A 13,581-nucleotide genomic window follows, 5' to 3' on the forward strand; every position below is an offset into this window, starting at 1 on the left:
ACGAGTCTTTCTCTCCCTCTCCTTTCTCTGTCTCTGTTTCTCTGTCAATATGCACTGATCTCTATCGCATACACACATAGGTATGTCAGGGTGAAAATATTCCAAATGGGTGCAACCCTCTCATGGATTCTGCTCTAGGCACTCACGGAACCCTGCTGGCCGGCATGCTTCCCTATTCTGCTCATCCCCAATAATGTTAACCCCCCACTCCTCCACCTGAAGGTCAACTTCACTCTTTGACTGCATCTAAAAATATTACCATTTTAAATGTCCTAGAAATTAGCTGCCACCTTTGCTACTGTGTACGTGCCAGTCCCTGTAGGATCCTCTCAAGAGACAGGGCACACTTTTCTTTGAGCTCTATGGCAATCCAAGCCCTTAAGAGTGCTTCAGACTTCAGCTAGGTAGGTGAATGCTCTGGCTATCCCCTGCTGGGGTGGAAGGATGTGTGGGAGGAGGGGTAGGGGGTGGGGGAAGGTGTGAGGTGGGAGGAGGGGTGGAGTGGGGGTCCATAGGGGCACCAGGGCCCTCGCCAGCTCTCTCTCTCCGACATACCCAGCCCCCAGCCTCACTTGTGCTCTAAAATGTGTCAACCAAGAGACCCCACGAGCCCCACACAACAGAGCCAGTTGGCAGTGCTACCCAACTTCTTGCTGCAGTCAAGACCTGGTTAAGACCTTCAGAAGCCCTAAGCATTGAACTACTATGATGTCCACCCAATACATTTCTCAAATAAAAATATTAAGCAATAAGATACACGCTAAAAGATTTAAAGAAGTTCTGATTTTCCATGTAACTTCTTTGATTTTTTTTAAAACAACAGCCATAAAAAAGAAGCCCTAGTGTTAAATCATGCTGTTGAGCCATCCTGATTATGAAATCATCCGCATGTTCTTGGACTAGACCCTATTGGTTGTGGTATATTTTCCTATCAATGTGCTCTTGGATTTATTTAGGAGTTTTTGCATTAGGATAAGTGAGATTGAAAGGTGATTTTCTTTTTTGTGCAATCTTATGGGGATTGGTATTAATATTACGCTTGCTTTATGAAAAAAAATTGGAAGATTTTCTCCTTTTTCTATGCCTGAAACAGTTTAAATAACATTGAAATGATTTATTCTTGAAGGATTTGGGAGAATTTCTCTTGAAACCATCTGGCTGGTGCTTTTGGAGGGCAGCTCTTTGATGACTTTCTCCATTTCTTTTATAGCACTTGGTTTATTATGATTTTTTATCTTTTCCCAACTCAATTTTGGTGAAATATATTTTCCTAGAACATTATCTATTTCATCTAAGTATTCAGATATATTTACATAGAGTTGAACAAAGCAATCTCGTGATTCGTTTAATTTCCTCTATATCTTTAGTTTCCTTTTAACATTTCTTTTATTTTGTATATTTTTGCATTCTCCCTTTTCTCCCCCTGGATTAAGATAATGTATCATCTCTCTTATTGGTTTTGTCAAAGAATCAGAACTTGGATATATTTAATTCATTTTACTATTTTCTGTCTTGTAACTCAATATTTCTCCTCTTGTATTATTAATCCCTTCCTTCCACTTTTCTCAGATTTATTTGTTATTTTTTTCTAACTTACTGAATTAGACACTTAATTCATTTAGTTTAATTCTCTCTTTTTTATTGATACACATATTTAAGGAGAGAATTTTCCTCTGAATATCACTTAAATGATTCCATAAATTATGATATGTAATATTTGCATTTGTTTTTCTTTAGGTTTTCTGAAATTTCATATTGGAAAGAAAAAAAAAGAAGAAATCCTGATTTTATGATGCCGTCTTCAAACTTCCTTTTTTAATTACAGTATACATTTCCATTACGTTATTTCCGCCCTGGACCTGATTTCTCTGAAAGTAAGAAGTCCTTCTCTGAAGCTACCTGGGACAAATACAAGAAAGAAGAAGTCTAAAACTATCACCTCGGTTCCATTTCAACCATCTGATGATGGTAAACAGAACTGAGAGCTAGACCCTAGGTGGGCAGTGGCATGAAATCCACTTCTCTGTCTCTCTCTCGAGGATATTTTCGTGAACAAGGGCATGTGGACTGGCCCAGAGCCTGACTTGGGAGTGAACTGGTTATGTTAAGACCTGTTTTTACTCAAACTTTGTCAGCCATTCAGGCTTCTGGTATATTCACTCTTTCCCTCTTGTTATCTCTTTATTATTCAGTAGAGTCTTAAAATTTCAGTCAGTGTCAATTATTCTAAGGAAATTAATTCATCCAGTTACTGATTCAATAAATATTTATGGAGTATTTACCACATTCCAGCCCTGTGCTAAGCACCAGGGATCTAGTCATGAGCAAGGACACGGCTTCTCCATCACACAGCCGACAGTCTAGCGGGATTACTAGAGCAGGGGCTCTGGGATTTCTCTGAAGGAGAGGAAATGTGTCTGGGGAACAAGAACACTCTTATTATTCCAGCTGGATGATTATTTGGGTAATTCTGTTGGAGTTGTAAGGAGGATGAGGCTCCCTACCACCGAGAAGCCACCCTTGGCACAAACACCCTCCCAACATGACACTGTGAGTTTGAGAGAGGAGGTGCGAGATGCTGTGGAAGCAGAAAGGAGAGGCATTTAACTTAATCTGTGGCAGCAGGGGCAGAGGAAGGCTTCAGGAAGAAGTGACACTTAAGATGGGACTTGCATCCCATAAGGGTGATTAGCAGTGAGCTACCCACAGTGATGGGAAATGATGATCCAGGTTTAGAAGGCTCAGAAGTGAGAAGCGACAGCAAGGCGAGTCCGAGGAAATTAAAGGCTTTCAGATGATGTGGCCATGAGAAGCAAGGCAGGCGCTTACTAAGTTCCCCCAGCAAGTTGTCTCTTAAGAGGAGCAAAAAAAGTGCGTGGGGCTGATGGTCATGAGGTGTGGAAAGACAGAAAGAAGAGGAAATGGAAACTCAGGAAGAAGGAAGGAGAATGTCCCTGGAGTGATGAAACCATGTGTTATATTCAGAAAAAGGAGGTAAAAACAAAACAAGGAGAAGACACCCAAAGCAAAGTAACACATGCCAAATCATGACACCTCCTGTTTGTGGAGGCATCTCAGCTGTGGAGATCCAGAACACCCAACTGAACACACACACAGACCAGTCCAAGCTGGCCTGGCAGACCTCGATGGATTTTCCAGTGGACCCAAAGCTGGAGGCAGGGCACCTGAGGTTACAGGGTGTTTTTTCACCTCCTCCTTTTTCATTTGGTAGGCTGAGAGTGGTGTCTGAGAAGTCGGCTTGGCCACAACTCGTGTTTCCACCACAGCCAGTGGAGGAGGACCTAAGGCTTCTGCTGAATTTAGAAGAAAATGACAGTGATCACCGAGGTTCTGGTCAACTGGCAGGTCTCTGGGGACAGTCAGTGGTTGTCAGTGAGCTGGTCGGGCTGTGCACGTTGGCCGCGCCTTTTAGGAGAGTCACAGAGTCACACAGAGGGCAAATTGCTAGAGGGTCACACATCCAGCAGGGAAAGAACCCAGCTATTCAAACACTCAAATGCCAGGACTTCAGTTCCCAATAATGAACTTGAAACCTCAACACCTGGAAACTCCAGCTCTGTCATCCACAGGGTGGTAGTGGTGTGGGAGAGGAGTCGGGAGTGGGGAACGGCAGTCGTGCTGGGAGCTGGCAACACGGGCCACCAGAGAGAGGAAGGTGGGTTTGAGGAATAGTGATGGGAAAGCTGGGCTGGAGTACAGCAACGTTTCTGAAAGAGTGCGTACAGGAGAGATGAGCATAAGGATTTTTAGGTAGCACGGAGAAAACAGTGTAAAATAATTATGCATTTATCCATGTTTGGAAAAATTAGGATATAAATTCCATAATGTTGCTTGTTTAGGATCAGGCTAAAGTAGGTACTCAAGTTAGAATGCAGATCAATTTAAAGAAAAATATTAAGTCCTAGTACAGATTTTACACAAACAAGGCAAACCTCACGAGGATGAAGCACAAATGATTGACGTTTAGGAAACTCGAGTTTAGGAGACACTCAAGTTCAAAGACAATCTACCCCAAGTAGTGGACATCAGTGGTGAGAGGAGACAGTAGGTATCTTTGCCTTCAAATAGCTGACATTTTGGTGGGGAGCAATGTGTAAACAAACAAGTTGACCCCAGGTACTGGGGAGTGATTGAAGGAGAGAACAGGGCCAGATGGAAAGTGACTGGGAGGGGAACATCAGCTAAGAGGTGAGGGCTCCTCTCTGAGGAACAGGTGTTTCCCTGAAACTTAAATGATGAGGACAAGACAGCCAGGTGACAATCCAGAGCGAGAGTGTTCCAAAGGAGATGAAGAGTGCAGAGGCCCTAAGGAGAGAATGAGCTTGGCATATTCATGCACAGAAAGGAGACCACGTGAAGGGAGTATGGCAGGAAGAGGCAAGTGGTAGAGGTGACATCAAAGATGGAAGGAGACAAGGTGAGAAGGTTAGTGATGCTGAACTTTCTATTGTATTTAACTTAAATGTGAATTGCCATGTGTGGCTCCTGGCTGCCATGCTGGGAGGGCATGGTTAGAGGTATACCCAGAGCCCTTGGAGAACTGAAGGAGGTGCATTTCAGGTGACATGGGCCGTGTCAGGTCTGGGTCGTGTTTTTCAACGTGATCACATAATATGACACACTTGTCTGAGAACATAGACAAGCTGGCATAGGATTCACACGTCACTCCCTCTTCTTAGTCCTCAGAGATGAGAGTTCCAGAGAAGGACAGCCACCGTGGAGGGGCTGCATGGAGACAACCATCTCAGTAAAGGGCTGTGGGGAGCCCTGACCACGCGGAGACACTTTGGGGAGATGTTTCAACTGCCGCTCCAGAAATGCCAACAAACCCCACCGTGGGGGGCTCTGGTCCTGGGGCTCTAGTTGCTACACTGCCTGGTCATGGACCCATCGCCCTTGGGCAGCATTTCACCAAGTGCTCGCTCACCTCCGCTCACTAGAGGTGATGTGAGGAACCAGCTGCTGATCAGAGGGGAAGTGCCGTGGCCAGGGTCACACGGCCACCAAGTGGTGAATGGCAAGATAGGATTCAGGGCCAGGTCTGTGTGCACATCCAATGCTGTTTTCTCCTTAATGACTCCATCTAAGCCACTCCTGCTTACAATCATGCAAGATCCTGGAACACAATTAGCAGTAAGAATATTAAACAATATTGTTTCTTATTTCATTTTACTTTGCAAAGGAGGTAAGTTCCCATCAATACTTGCTCTAAATCAGTATTGAGGACAACAGAGTTGAGGAGAAAGAGATCGTAGGAAAGGGAAACAGAAATGTCCTGAGGTCCCCTATGTGCCATGAGTCAGATGAATCATATACTATCCCATTCAAGCCACCCTGGGATGTGGTGAGATCAGTGTTACGATCAACCTTGTTTACAAATAAAGCAAGCAACTCTGAGAGCTTAAGCAACCCATCCAGGGTGCACAACTGGCAGGTGGCAGGCTAGTATTTGAATCCCGGTGTGCCCCTTGCAACCCCAAGGCTGTAGGACAGAGTGGATGCCATTGCACCACCCACTAAGGCTGTTGTGGGCTGTCCTTGCAGGTCAGGGTCTCATAAGTCATCACCTTTTGGGCCCCAAATGCACTGAGTCCTCTGCCTTGCTCACCCTGTGCTGCACACATCTCCCTGTTGTCCTTTCTTCCTCCTCCTGCACCTGCCTGGGTTCCTGGGTCCCTGGTAACCTCCTGTCACCAGCACAAGGGCAACCAAGGTCCCACACTTCACCAAAGAGTCTAAAGGGTCACGTGGCCCCTGATCATTCAGTCCAGACACAGGCCCTGACTGAGGACAGATTAGACCCAGCCGTGAACGAAACCCACTGGATGGAGGGGCAATGTAATTCGTTTAACCCCTCCTGCCTCAGTTTCCCCATGCAAAATTAGAGGACAAGAATGGTCCTTGATTTGGTCTGGACTCAGACCTGCCTCTGCCCTTCCAGCTGTGGTCCTCACGCCAGCCCCTTCCCGCTCTGAGCCTCACGGCCTCACCACGTTCTGAGCAGCAAGTGAGAAGATGTAAACAAAGGGCACATGGAAGCCACAGGCAAAGGGCCCTGTGGAGGTGAGTGGTTATTCTTTCCAGAATCTAGTTTTACTTGACTGAGACGCGTTCTCCAGGCGCCGTGACATTTTTGGCAGCACAGTTTAGTGGTTCAGGAGTGTGGCTCTGGAGCCAGACAGCATGTTGAATCTTGCTCTGCTAGTCACCAGCAGCAGCATCTCGGCAAGTAGCTCACACTGTGTGTTCCCCAGTGTCCTCGCCCGTAAAATGGGTCAGTAATAGAAGCGTCTCGGGGGTCACTGTGAGGATTCAATGAGTCAATACACATAAAGGCTTCAAGCTGTTCCTGGTAATAATGCCTGCCCTCAGAAGATGCTAGAGTGTGACTCTCGTGGTGGGGTGGGGAGGAGGGGAACAGTGACCAGGGAGGCATCCAGGGTGCTGAGAATAAGCTGTTTCCTGATCTGGGTGCTAGTTTCACAGGTGTGTTCAGTGTGTGACAACTCATCAAGCTGAGTGCTAAGATATGGGCACTTTCTCTGTGTCACAGCCCCAGAAAGGCGTCTTCTTTTTCAGTAGTGACTCAGAATTAGCAAAATTCCTGGGAAAACTCCAGACTTTCAAAGGCTGTGAAATTGGTGGGCTCTAAGGCAGATCTTTAAGGGAAATATCAGGTAATGCTACCCAGGTAATGTAGGTAGAATAAATAGAAAGGTAGAATAAATAGAAAATCACACTGAGGTCTAGATGTGATATGGTGAGCAGACAGGGCTGGCAACAGGAAGGTCCAGAGAAGGGGGAGGGATCCAGATGCCCAGGAGGGTGGTTAGACCTCTTAGTCTGGGTTATTGGGGTGGGGCTGTGGGTCCCCCTCCCCCACCCTCAAGAACTCTTTGTCACTGCTCCATGCTCTGTGATGCAGGCCTGGAACATTCTAGAATACAGCACACATCTCAGTGCCCTGTTGTCTGAGGCAGTAGTGAGCTTCAGGCCTCAGATGATGGACACCTATCTCCTTTCTGAGGAGAGTGAGTGAGCCACGGGTCATCAATTCCATCATTTACTTCCTGTGTGTGGCTAGGCTCCTCCTTCTGTCATCCTTCTTCCAAAAGGGAGCCATTTGCTACCAGTCTTCAGAATAAAGGAGACATCAACCAGGTAAGGGAGTCAAGGCCCAGCCCCCAGCTGAAGTTGACTCTTATTTCTCCTGTTCCTCTTCCCACTTTTTTAAATCAATTATGTTGGCTCAGAGAGACGCATCTGAGACAGGAAACATTAGAAAGGAAAAGAATATCATCCCAAACACAGGGACTCAGTGGTCATGGACTGGATTATTAATGGAGTTCAGGACACCTGCAGAAGAACATTGGTGTGTCAGTGCTTCCCATCTCAGGCATCTTGAAATGAGCCCTTCCTCTGGGTTAGGACCTATCTGGAGAGTGGTGCTGAGCCTCTGAGAGTCTCTGGTCAGCTGATAGAGCCCTCAGTCTGTTCTCAGGTGTAGAATCCTATCTGATGGAACAGCCAGCAAGCGTAGGTCTGAGACTCGGTGCTGTCTTCATCTGAAAGCTACCAACCGAAGTACCAATCAAAGATATGGTACAAAAAACCCTTCTTTGAGTTTTTCAATGATGGAAAAATAGAAAATATTTTTATCCACTTTAAAAGTGAATAACATGGAAAGAACATAGCTCTTTATTAATGCCGTGTAGAACATCATATTATTCACGCACTATGTTTGCAACCTGCCTGGAAAAAAAAGAGTGAGACTTGAGTCTCAGCCCCTCATTCTAGTCTTTCAGCATCAACACAGAGGCGCAAAGAGGAATATTAAAGGGTCAGCTTGGGGAACTTGGCCAAGAGGACCTGAGGCAGCACAGGATCTGATTTCTCTTCAGAATAAGGTTGATTCATCTCTTTCCCTTCTCTCCTTGTCCTATGATCTTTTACAACCCAGATTAGGGCCTGTGGTGTATCTTTCCTTGGAACCCAGGATGAGATACAGGCCCTCGCCCTGACTGAAATTCAACACCTGAAATGATACTGGTTGCGGAAGCAGCTGGGACGTTTGTGGGTCACCCTCTGTTGTCCAAAGATCTCAGGAAGCCTTAATCCTCTGGCTCGCAACCATTGCCCATCCAGCCTGGGCTCCCAGGCCTATGTGGCTGGTCTCCATCCTTTCAGAAAGATTTCTTTTCAGCAACAAGATCCAAAAGCAACTGGAGCACTGGAGTTCAGAGGGGACTCATCCACCTCCAGTGGATCTTGACCCTCAGAATATCAGTCTCTGGCACAGACACAGCCTCCAAGAAAATAACCAGGATTTCTTAGCCAAAGGGCAAACATAGACTCTCACCCCACTCGGAGTTTAAAGGCCAAAAGGACAAGGTCCTAAGGAAGGAATGAGTGGAGCTCCCAGAAAACTTCCTGTGAAGGGCTCAACCCAGCCCAGCTAGGAAAGGACCTGGGGGGGGGCCTAAGAGAGAAGCTATAATGGAGTTTGTAAAGCTACCCAGTAAGGGGTCCAGGGTCTGACTGAAGAGGAGGCTAAAAGTGATCTGGTTGACCAAGGAGCAAATGACTTATTAAAGGTTCCAAGGGAGACCACACAACTGAAAAATGCCCTAAAGGTACACATGGGCAAGAAGTTGGGGCAGACCAATCAGGATCCTGTCTGAGTCAGTTGTGAATGGTCCTTGGCTCACTGCCTACTCTACACTGCCCCCTCCTGGGGAGTTCCATATAGCTTAGAAACCAGAAATTGGGTCCCCTTCTTAGGTTAGGAACCTCATAAATCACTCTTAGATTTTCTTCCCTGTTCAGGAGTTCAATAGGTCCTAGCTGTTCTTAGTTTATGGTTTTATATGTGGCAGAAGTCAGATGTGCCTCTCAGGGTCCTTGAATCCATTAAAGCATTTAAGTTGAGAGATGTCCAATCCTAGCCTCTTCCCTTGTCTACCTTTCCCCCCTCAAGCACCCATGTTTCAAGGTAGGACTCATAGCCAAGGTTACCAAGCAGTCCTGGGAAACAAGGTCATCACCCTCAGTAGTCCTCTCTCTGCCCTAGTGCCTCTGAGTGTGGAAGTCCAGAAGACCCTGAGATAGTCCCCCTCCGATATTGATCATGGGCTCACACAGGGCCTTCAGACTGGAGAAGATGGCAGACACACTTTTCAGCCCCTCACACTCAGCATCGTGGACACAATGTGGCACAGTGGTGCTGCAGTTGGGGCTAATGGATGCAGCCCAGAGCCAACTTACAGGTGAAGCAATGGCAGAAAATGAGCCAAGGGATATGGTGATCAAACCATCCCAGCTTGCCTGGGAGTGAGGGGTTCCCTGGGACACAGGACTTTCTGTTCTGAAGTCAGGAAAGTCCCAGGCAAACTAGGATGAGTTGGTCATCCTACCAATGGATGAGAGTGGGCGTTGTGCCCTAAGAGGCTCCAGCCATAGAATAACAATGCCCCTGATGCAGAGAACAGAGGGAAGAGAAGGTCCTGAGGGAAGAGAAGGTCTAGAAGGGAGAAGCTCACCAAAGAAATAGAGCATCTTCTCTAAGGTGAATTTCCATTTTAATAAAAGGATGCTAGAAATTAATTTAGGAATCTCTTAAAGAGTTGAAGATTGCAGGGAAATAGGTAAGGTTGAAGAGTCCCCAGCTCCTAAGCTAAAATCAGGAGACCACCTCGGAAACAGTGAACTGAGAGACGCGCAAAGTTCAATGGAGATCAGGGTAGTCTAAGGTCTCCTGTGTCCTTAAAGAGCAGATTTCTGGCCAAGTAAAGCTTGAAAGAGCCAGTGGGCCAGCCTTGGAAAAGACTCCCACCTGAGTACAGAGACATTCCTGTGTGACACTCATTGCTGCACTGCTTGGACTCAAATAATGACAGTAGGGGAATTGTCAAATGGTTACTAAAACTATGTCATATCCACTATTTTAAAAAGGTCAATCTATATGAATTGACATGGAAAGATTTGCAGGACATGGTAGGTAAAAAATTCAAACTGTACAATGATGCTGTTGACATAACTGTGTTATTTTGAAACAAATGTAAGACAAACATAAATATAAATTCTGATAGATTACAGCCCAAACTCTTGACAGAGTTTACAAAGGGACTGGAAGTGGGGAGTGATTCCCAATGGCATTCCCCAGTGGCAGCTTTTATTTTATCTGAATTGGTTGAATTTTAAAAATAAGAATATATTTAAATGTATCAATGTCAATGTACTGTATAATTTTTGTATAAATTATAAAAATATAGAAAATACTCTCTAGCCATTCATTCTCTATAGTTTTACTCATCGCAATGGCTGCAATAGTGAAGTTAGCAAATCTCTGGATACTTCTATTTTTCTATGTCTTTCAAATTTGCTATATAATTTTATAAAAAGAAGAAAAAAAATTGAGAAAGGTATTTCCTTCCACCACTAGTGGAAGCAAACATAGCTAGTGTTCTTATCTAACACAGATCCTGACACCCAGTAGGGTCTCAACACATGCCTGGCTCAACTCATACCTGAGTTTTAGAAGGCCCGCATCCCCATCTTGTCTGCTGGAGGCCTCCTTCTGTCTTGGAGATGCAGCTCTGGAGTCTGCAGGGCATGACATGTGGTTCTGCCTCTACCCCTGGAGTGTGGTCCTCGTCTCTGGTCACTGATCTCATGCCCTGATGGGCCTTCCCTGAGGTTCTGCCAAGTCGTTTCCACTCCCCTCACTGTTGGGCAACAGTGCCTTCACAGCTTTCATCAGCTCTTCTGAAAACAATTCCCAGTGGGACTGTGGGCATAGTCCCTTTTCTAGATAAGGGGCCTGAAAAGGGAGTTGGGATTGTTGACTCTATCATTTAGTGCTGGTGGTGACTTGAGATCTTACTGTCTTCTTGACTAATCCTGACATTTCCAGAGCTTGGAGTTCTCCGTGGACACCGAGCCCATGTAGTAAAGGTAGGAGGGCTCCCGGCGTGGTGTATAACTCTGCCATGGTATAAAGCACTTTCCTTGTTCACTTCAGTCTTCAGAAGCGAAGATTCTAGTAGGTGGGTATAATATATCTCAATATAATATCTGAGATCCGGTACTCAGGTTAAGTTACTTGCCAAGGCCAGGTGTTGATAGTGTACCCTCCATAAATAAGTCAATATTACTATTATTATTTCCATGGAATTTTAGCAGAGAAGGCCCCATCCTGCTTCTGTGACATAAGAAGCTCCACTCTAGCTCTCGCAGGCTTGTAGACTACCACCTTCCCCCTACAGCTGCATAAAGGTGAAAATAGCAAGGGATCAGGGGATTGACCTATTGAGCAATTCCTGGGATCAGGTAATTACTAACTTCGGGTTTTCTAACCTAGACAAAACCTTGATCTATATTATAATGTGTTTTGTACTTTATTTTCAAGTGAGTCTTATGAAAAACCACACTAGTTAGCTTAAGAGAGAATTGATAGAGGTAATTGGGTGAACAGATGTTGGAGTCCTGGAAAAGTCAGAGGTAAGACAAAGGTAGCAAATGTAGGCAGCATATCCACCCCCAAGGCTGGGGAAACAGAAGGTGGGGTGGGGGTTCTCGGAAGCCAGAAGCTTGGAGAGGAGCCACGTGGATAGGTTTAGACCACAAATCAAGGTTCATTGCATGGATGGTGTGGACATTTCAGGAGCTTGGAAAAGGAACTTCCAAAAACTGAACTCCAAATGCAGAGAAGAAACCCTTGCCCAGATGTGAGGGGCACTGTGAAGGCATGCAATAATGTCTCAGGGAGTGAGGAAAGAAGCTGGGAAAAGGAACCGACTACTGCGGTTCCCGAGGTGACACTGTGATAAACAGGAGATGCAGAAGAAAGAGAAGGTCCCTTCTCCTTTCTCCTCCTCCCAGTCCTTCTGGCAGAAACTAGTGGAAGTCAGCTAGCAGAGAAACACAGTTCACAGAATCCCAGGCCCAGCACCACAAGCAGAGCACAGGAGAGTGGATTTGCAGCTCACACAGCACTTTAATCCACAGCACATTAGTGAAACTGAGACTCTTCACATTTTTACTAAACATTCATGTTTCTTCTGTGAATTTCCTGTTCATATCCAACCTCCATTTTTCTTAAATGAAATAACACATTGATTTGTATGACTCTTCTATACATTGTGATAATCCCTTGTTGTATATATATATATACCCATCCCATATATGTTTCAGAAATATATAGCTTAGTAAGCTATACCATGAATATATACACATATATATGAAATATATATAGGAATATATGTAGGATAAATGCTAAGGAGGAGAATAATGAATAGGAGAGCATCGGGAATGCCAATGTGTTTGTCAGTTATCCTCGAGATCAAAACTTGTTGAATGAATGAATGCTCACTTATCCTCGTACTTAATCCACATCCAGCTACTGTTCTGGGCAGGCTACAAGCTGCCATGGAAATCACAGGTATCACGCCCTTCAGCCCCACTTTCCAGATCGGAAGACCTCTGCGTGGTTGGATTATGTGCATCCAAATGTCCTTGCTTCATGTTTATCTTCCCTCTTAAACAGGGCTGCCTCCCTTCAGTTTCTTACACTCTCACCACCATATTGAGGTAAGTATCTCCCTGTGGACCAAGCTCCTTCCCTATTTCTATCCCTCACCCCAATCTCTCCCTCTGTCTATTTCGCTCGCTCTCTCACACACACACACACACACATATACAGAAACACCCTCCATCATCCAGGATCAGCCTTTCCAGTCTTAAAACAAGGAGCTAAAATTCCCTTTTCTGTTGATCCCACAGTCCCAGGATTTCATATCTTTTCTGTAGCACCCTGGTTTTCAACCCTAGCTTCATAGCTGAATAACCTGAGTAGCTTTCCAAAAATATAGGTGCCCAGGTCCCACGCCATGCCAATTAAATGAGAAACTCTACAGTGTGCCTCAGTATTAGTATTTTTTTTAAACTGTCCAGGTGATTTTCTTGTGACATCAGTAAGAAGCATGCGGGAACTCTCAAAGATACCATCCCTGCTTCACTCAGAAGAGTTCTTTCAGTGCTTGCTCCTTAGAGGACCTCACCCTTCTGTGCATCCCCTTGAGTGGAACAACAATCTACATTTCCTTTCTTTCTGGTTTTGTTCCTTTCCTGTGGACAAAAGCTACCCAGACACAGGTGGCAGTAAGGCACAGGGCAAGGACATAGTGCCAACCTCTCCATGTGCCTTTCAATGCTGGCCCTTTGACCAACATTTCACAGGCAAAAAATAAACTCTTCATAAATGAATAAATCTCTAAGTAAATGAAAGACTATATCACGTTCATGAAGAGAAAGACTAAATGGTTAAGATGTCGGTTTTTCCCAAAGTGATCTATAGATTCAGTACAGCCTCAACAAACTTCTGACAGATTCTTCTTTGGAAATTATATTCATTTCCTGAGGATGCTGTAACAAATTACTACAAAGCTGGTGGCTGAAACCAACAAAAAGCTATTCTCGCACAGTTCTGGAGGCCAGAGGTCTGAAATCAGTATAACTGGGCTGAAGTCAAAGTGTTGGCAGGAGCCTGCTCTTTTCAGAGAC

General features: G+C 45.2%; 2 long non-coding RNA genes across 9 annotated transcripts in view; one reads left to right on the forward strand and one right to left on the reverse strand.

Annotated features, from left to right (window-relative positions):
• LOC103541684 (uncharacterized) overlaps window positions 1–13,581 on the reverse strand; it is a 99,318-nt gene that overhangs the window by 14,667 nt on the left and 71,070 nt on the right. The window lies entirely within an intron of this gene.
• Window positions 6,945–13,581, forward strand: part of LOC103552892 (uncharacterized) — a 32,287-nt gene continuing 25,650 nt past the window's right edge. For 3 of the 8 annotated variants that reach the window (XR_011527051.1, XR_011527057.1, XR_011527055.1), the window contains exons 1-3: window positions 6,956–7,182; window positions 10,934–11,066; window positions 12,566–12,609. This is a non-coding gene — a long non-coding RNA (uncharacterized lncRNA). Of the gene's footprint in view, window positions 7,183–10,933; window positions 11,067–12,418; window positions 12,610–13,581 lie in introns of all 8 variants that reach the window. The other 5 variants (XR_011527053.1, XR_011527052.1, XR_011527056.1 and 2 more) reach the window with 5 other exon arrangements.

The sequence above is a fragment of the Equus przewalskii genome, chromosome 15, assembly GCF_037783145.1.
Source record: "Equus przewalskii isolate Varuska chromosome 15, EquPr2, whole genome shotgun sequence".
Classification (NCBI taxonomy): Eukaryota; Metazoa; Chordata; class Mammalia; order Perissodactyla; family Equidae; genus Equus; species Equus przewalskii.